This window comes from Gymnodraco acuticeps, unplaced genomic scaffold, assembly GCF_902827175.1.
Source record: "Gymnodraco acuticeps unplaced genomic scaffold, fGymAcu1.1, whole genome shotgun sequence".
Lineage (NCBI taxonomy): Eukaryota > Metazoa > Chordata > Actinopteri > Perciformes > Bathydraconidae > Gymnodraco > Gymnodraco acuticeps.
Genome location: NW_022991601.1, coordinates 224,381 through 231,419, shown reverse-complemented (window position 1 = coordinate 231,419; position 7,039 = coordinate 224,381). Strand labels below are relative to the sequence as shown.

Sequence of the window (7,039 nt, the reverse complement as noted above, 5' to 3'; positions counted from 1 at the left end):
CACACAACTGGTCTGATGAAACATCCCTGTAATAAAAACAGATTACACTGTATGAACATCACATGTTGATGTCAGCTGTCAGGATATCAGTGTTTGAAAGAGGAAAATCAAATGTGAATTTCTCTGCCAAGCTCGTCTTCATGGCCTTTTCAGTTATGAACTAATAAATACTAAAGCTGACTCACATTGTACTCCTCCTATTTCCTTCAGTCTTTGTGAGGTTTTGTGGACAGCCTCACTTTATTTATTGCTCTTCACCTCTTGAGCAGGAAGGGGAAATCAAAGTAAGAACAGCCGTTGAAACGTTGTAGTTGGTTTTGCACACTCTGATGTTTAACTGAATTTCTGAACTGAATCAGACTCATCCACTGGATTAACACCACTAATGTATACAATTACTCAAACAAACCCTTCTCAATATAAACATTGCTCCCCACAAAGTACTTTATATATAACGCTTTTTTATATTATCATAGTAAGTCTTCTTATAGCGATCCTGTTGTGATATTATCAAGTGAGAAAAGAAGAAATGATAATATCACTTTCATGATGTATCAACGGATATGTCTGGTGTCTGTAAGATGAGTGTGAAAGTGCAGGTCAGGAGGAGTCATCAGAAGCAAAGGGGTGGATATATATTATAAGTTAGTGTCCTGTAAACATGTACGCCGACACAGTCCGATTCAGAAGCTCTCATATATAATAGTAATAATATATTTTTAAAGCTTGGGTCGTGTTTTGAGCGCACCAAAAAAAGTGCTATTCACATACAAGACAATACAATGTGTCCAAATATAAAGGACATAATAGGAAAGAGTGAAAGAGGTTAGGTCAATAACCCTTGATAAGAATGGGTTCGCCTGATATGTCAGTGGTTAGAGCTGGCAGCCCATATTCAACCAGTTTGAATCCTGAACCAGCCGAACAGTTCTGGCATGTCCTCCCCTCTGTCTCCCCTTTCAACTCTAACATCTCCAATAATGGCCCTCTGGACCGAAACAAACTACAAAGTATGAACAGAAAAAACAAAATGGATGAATCTAAAATAACATAAAATATGTAGGCAACAGTACAGAGTGAACATCTGAAAGGGATCATTAAGAATATAGTTTTTGAACTTGAAGTCATTTGATTTTAAGTATTTGGAGGCATTTTCAATACTTTCTTTGTTTGAACTGCATGGATTGATTTGTATATGTCTTGTGTTTCAAACATATAGATCAAATTGTATTTATGTAGCTCAGAATCACAAGTTGTATCTGATTTAGTCTGTACAGATCAACAAAACATCAATGATAGTTTAAAAACATAATAAAATGACACCATAGACCACAATAATAATGTGATAGTGTACAAATGAAGGAACCAGGGGGATGTCAAAATGCTTCCTGCATGGTTTTCATGAACTGCAACACTAACATTTTATTTAAAATCCAAAGTAACAAGCAATGAAGCAAATATATGCACATTTTAAACATGTGAAAACGCCCTTCACCTCTCTCTCAATCGGCCTCATGTTTTGAGTTCAGTGTGCAGCCAATTAAGCTGATGGGTGTCTGATTGGACGCAGGTGTGCTGCTCTGATGAGGATAATTATCGGCTAGAGTTTAAAAAGCTCCACCGCTCACACTGAACCATAGGCCTACTGTGAGTTTGTCAGGAAGACAGAGAGCAGCTGACCAGGTTCCTGTTATCAGTTTCACTTATGGAGGCCTTTCATTTTCAGGTTATCCTCCTTGTAGGACTCTGTGTTAGCTCCTCTTTTGCTTTCCCGCCCACACAAGATGCTTCGTTTCAGAGCCTTGCGAACACAGGCAGGTCAGAACTCGGGCAGCAGCAGCAGAAGTCTCCGGCTGAGGAACCGCAGCAGGTGAATACCGTCAGAGTGACCTGCCATCCAGAGTCTTTGGAGATTGTTATCAAAGCCGATATGTTTGCGGTTGGAGCTCCTGTTGATGGTGACGAGCTACGCCTTGGAGTAGAGACCAACAACCAGTACTGCAGAGCTACAGCGTCTTCAGCAAATGAGTACAGTATCAGTGTTGGACTTGTGGAGTGCGGCACCAGACACTGGGTAACTTTAAATATATTTCATTTCAAATCTGATTCATTATAGCTTCTAGTTTTAAACACGTCTACTCTCCACAGGTAACTGAGGACTCTCTGATCTACACAAACCTCCTCATATACTCTCCTGAGGCTTCTCCATTTGGTGTTGTTCGAATGGAAGAGGCTGTAATTCCAATCGAGTGTCATTACGAAAGGTCTGTGTCTCTTTTTGTTTTTAAAGCTCAAATTGTAAAAATCTTTGAAAGATGTCTGTTTTGTTTTTTTAATGCATGTTTTCTGTTTCTTAGGAAGTACAGTTTGTCCAGTTCACTCATGCCTACCTGGATCCCCTTCATGTCGACCCAGGCTGCAGTGGAAATGTTGCAGTTTAACTTGAGAATCATGACAAGTGGGTTTTGATAATTTCTCATGTTATGCGTTGTCATGTCTCTATTTGCACTTAGTACTTTCTTCTGTCCGTGTGCAGGTGACTGGCAGCACAAAAGAGGCTCTAATGTGTTTCATATCGGTGAGCCCATCAGCATCGAGGCCTCGGTCAGAATTGGGCATCACATTGGGCTCCGAGTGTTTGTGAGCAGCTGCGTGGCTACACTGAGCCCTGACATGCACTCCAGCCCCAGGCATGCCTTCATTGAAAATGGGTAAGGCTGCAAATTGCTAAATGGCAAAAAGTAAAGTCTTTTTTCTGACCCTAGAGGGAGCTGTTTAATGTGTAAGGCTCTTCAAGTGGTTTAATTCAGACGCGAGCAATGCTGACTCGAGTGACAGGTTAATAAAAGATCAGTCCTTTACGGCCCCTACACACGGCGGCGTGCGTTGCCGCTTCAACGCTTCTGCCCATTCACTTTGAATGGGGTGACGTCACGATTCGCCGAAGTGCATTGTGGGAGCAAAGCGTAGCTTCTCTCGCGGTGCTCGCTGCAAAATTAGAGCAATGTTCTACTTTAGCCGCCTCGACGGAGGCATCAGCCAATCAAATCCCGCGTATGCAAATCTGACATTACAAGCGCTAGCCAATCAAACCGCGTGTATGTTGGGAGAGCCAGACCGCAGTTATTTCCCATGTCAAAAAATGGAGGAGGAAATTATCGTGGCGTTAGGGAATCACCTGGTACTATATGACCAGTCCCTCTTTACATACAGGGATACAAACCGGAGGAGCCAGGCATGGGGGGGGTAGGTGGCAGAGACAGTGGGTGAAACTGGTAGGTTTTCGCCTGTTTGGGGAATTTATATCCAGTGTACTTCGTTTGAATGGACAGCTAGCAAGCATAGACAGTATATTTAGCCAGCATGGATGTAGCATGAATGCTTTGCTTTGTATGTCCGGGGCGGGACATTCATGTGATTGGTTGTTGGTCGCGTTGTTCGTAAAAAATCCCCAAGCTTCAGACACGCCCACCGCCAAGCGGTAACGCACGCCGCCGTGTGTAGGGGCCGTTAGTGTCGTCTTCAAGTTAGCCATTAGCTAAGGCTAGCTGCGGTTTGCTTTTAATCTTTTGTATTCTAGTTCCTTTCTGTGCCACTATTGGCAAATGCACAGGTCAGATTTGTGAAGTTCTGACTCTAAAGAACTACTTCCAGAACTTGCCTATATGACTAGAAATGTTAGTGGTGGAGTTGCATTGTGGGTAATGTAGACTCTAGTTATAGTAGTCAATGAGTGCTAATTTAGTGTTGCTCTTTTTGTTTGTCCTCATCATAGGTGCTTTGTTGACTCTCAGCTTCCAGGCTCAAGGTCTCAATTCTTAGCCAGGACACAGGATGACAAGCTCCACATGTCCATTGATGCCTTCAGATTTTATAATGAGGACGGAGGGGAGGTGAGGCTCTATTAAATTGCCTTAAACATGATTGTGTGTGCATGTTTCCCAACACCTGCTTTTCTCATAGCTCTACATCACATGTCACCTGAATGCTGTGCCAATAAATAGCACAGATGCAACAACCAAGGCGTGCACTTTTGTGAATGGAAGGCAAGTGAGATATAGTCTAATATGTCAAATTACACACAAAAAAGAAAGTATTGGTGCTGAATGTTTTTTAATTGATCAGATGGAGGTCCGCTGATGGTCATGACTACTTATGTGGGCAATGCAAAAGACCAATTGAAGTTGAGCAAACTCCCAGCAGCCCGAGCAAGTTTAGGCCTCGAGGGTTTGTGAAGCCAGAAGAGCGTCAACCCCTCTGGAGGAGCGGACTGAAGACCAGTACAGGCATGTAGAAACTTGTATGATTTAATATTGGCTGCAGATGTCGTCATAATGATCAATGTTGACACATGTTTTGGCATAGGTTTAGACATGATGATGGCTGGGTAACTGAATTAACATGCATTGTGCTGGTTTGTGTTAGTGTGGGAACATCAGGCCAGAGTGGGTCCCATGATGGTCTTGCCAGCCAAGCAGAAAGCCGGCCCATACCTACAGAGGAGCTTTCTTCCCATTCTTGATCAAACCAGCAGATTCTACAATGTATGGCAGCCAGTGGAGGAGTGGAATAAACAGAGTTGGTAAGTCAATACCAGTATTCAATTATTCTTTGTTCATTTGAAGCCTTTAACCATCTCTAAATTGAGATTAAAATGGCCCATAATTAAATCTTAATGTTGAATTGTTTTTCTGTCAAAGATCAGAGGAAAGGACTGCTTCCTGATTCATCATCGACCCAAAACCAGCTGGACGTTCTGACTTTAGCTTCTGCGCAGAATAAAGACGAAGACAAAATGGAACCGACAAAAGGTTAAATGTGAAAAGTATTAACTCTTTTTTTAAATGGCACTCTGGAATGCACATTTTACATTAACACATTTCTTCTGCGATTACAGATGATGATGCTGAGGAAGTTCCTGAACTTCTAGAAAAACCTCTCCTGAGGCCCACCTGCAGTCGAAGGCAGCGGTGCTGACAGTACTCACACAGCGGCGCTGAACAGTACCCACACAGCGGCGCTCGATGAAGTCCTCCAAACTGCTGTGGGTTAATGTGGCTGTGCCCCCACTGTCCAACACCACTGCAACAGAATCTGACCTTTCTGAAACAATGGACCCAAAGAGATAATAAATTATTCAAATTGTTATTGGTTTGCTTTTTAATATTGCAATACAAAGGAAAACTGATGACCTGCTCACAGCTAAACACACAATTAAATGCAAACTAAATTGTTTCCTAATTAGCCAAAGTATTCCATATAACGGTGTTACGGCCCCTACTCCGTGGTAGTGGCTTGTGGGGAGACCCGCAACATAAAAGAAAACGCACAACGTCCAGTAGGCTACTTAAAAGCGATCATTTATTTAAATGTACAGCCGTTACTGACACAGGCCAACCGGCAAACGAACAAGGTCTGGAGGACTGGGCCAAAAGAAACAAAGGAGGGAGCCCGAGCCAGCCACACCACGGGCCGTAGGACCCAGAGCTTCCCTCCCCTAACAGAAATCTAACAACGCTACGGGAAACTAAATAAAGCCACGAAAACTAGACTACCAGGTCTTCCTGGATACACGTCGGCAAAGGGGTCTACAAGGCAAGGCAATCTTATTTATGTTCAAAACAACAGATAAAGCCAGAAATCTAGGTGTAGTCATGGACTCTGACCTGAGTTTCAACAGTCACATTAAAAACTGTTACTAATCAGCCTACTATCACCTAAAGAATATATCTAGGATTAAAAGACTAATGTCACAGCAGGATTGGAAAAACTTGTCCATGCTTTTATCTTCAGTAGACTCGACTACTGCAATGGTGTCTTCACAGGTCTCACTAAAAAATCTATTAGGGAAGCTGCAGCTGATTCAGAACGCCGCTGCTCGAGTCCTCACTAACACTAGAAAGTGGATCACATCACTCCTGTTCTGAAGTCTTTACACTGGCTTCCTGTGTGTCAAAGAATAGATTTCAAAATACTGCTGCTGGTTTATAAAGCACTGAATGGTTTAGGCCCAAAATACATTTCTGACCTCCTGCTAAATTATGAACCATCCAGATCTCTCAGGTCTTCAGGGACTGGTCAGCTTTCTGTCCCCAGAGTCAGAACTAAACATGGAGAAGCAGCGTTCAGTTATTATGCTTCCAAATATCTGGAACAACTCCCAGAAACCTGCAGGTTCTGAATACTTTTAAATCCAGGCTGAAGACTTTTCTTTTTGTCGCTGCTTTTAATTGAACTATTCATATCTTAGACTGCACTGTAACTTTTATCCATGTACTTTTTTCTTTTAATGTTTAATTGACTGCACTGTAACTTTATCCATATATTTTTTCTTTTAATGTTTATTTTATTATCTTTTCTTTTTTAATGACTGATTTTAAATGCCATTTTCTTAATCTCTTTCATTTTTTTGTAAAGCACATTGAATTGCCTTGTGTTGAAAAGTGCTATATAAATAAACTTGCCTTGCCTATAAAAGTTACAGTGCAGTTTAAGATATGAATAGTTCAATTAAAAGCAGCGACAAAAAGAAAAGTCTTCAGCCTGGATTTAAAAGTATTCAGAGTTGCAGCGGACCTGCAGGTTTCTGGGAGTTGTTCCAGATATTTGGAGCATAATAACTGAACGCTGCTTCTCCATGTTGTTCTGACTTTAGCTTCTGCGCAGAATAAAGACGAAGACAAAATGGAACCGACAAAAGGTTAAATGTGAAAAGTCTTAACTCTTTTTTTTAAATGGCACTCTGGAATGCACATTTTACATTAACACATTTCCTCTGCGATTACAGATGATGATGCTGAGGAAGTTCCTGAACTTCTAGAAAAAACCTCTCCTGAGGCCCACCTGCAGTCGAAGGCAGCGGTGCTGAACAGTACCCACACAGCGGCGCTGAACAGTACCCACACAGCGGCGCTCGATGAAGTCCTCCAAACTGCTGTGGTTAATGTGGCTGTGCCCCCACTGTCCAACACCACTGCAACAGAATCCGACCTTTCTGAAACAATGGACCCAAAGAGATAATAAATTATTCAAATTGTTA

The 7,039-nt window shown here is 42.0% G+C and overlaps 1 pseudogene; it reads left to right on the top strand.

Annotated features, from left to right (window-relative positions):
* Positions 1–1,653: 1,653 nt before the first annotated feature.
* Positions 1,654–7,039, top strand: LOC117533953 (annotated as a pseudogene).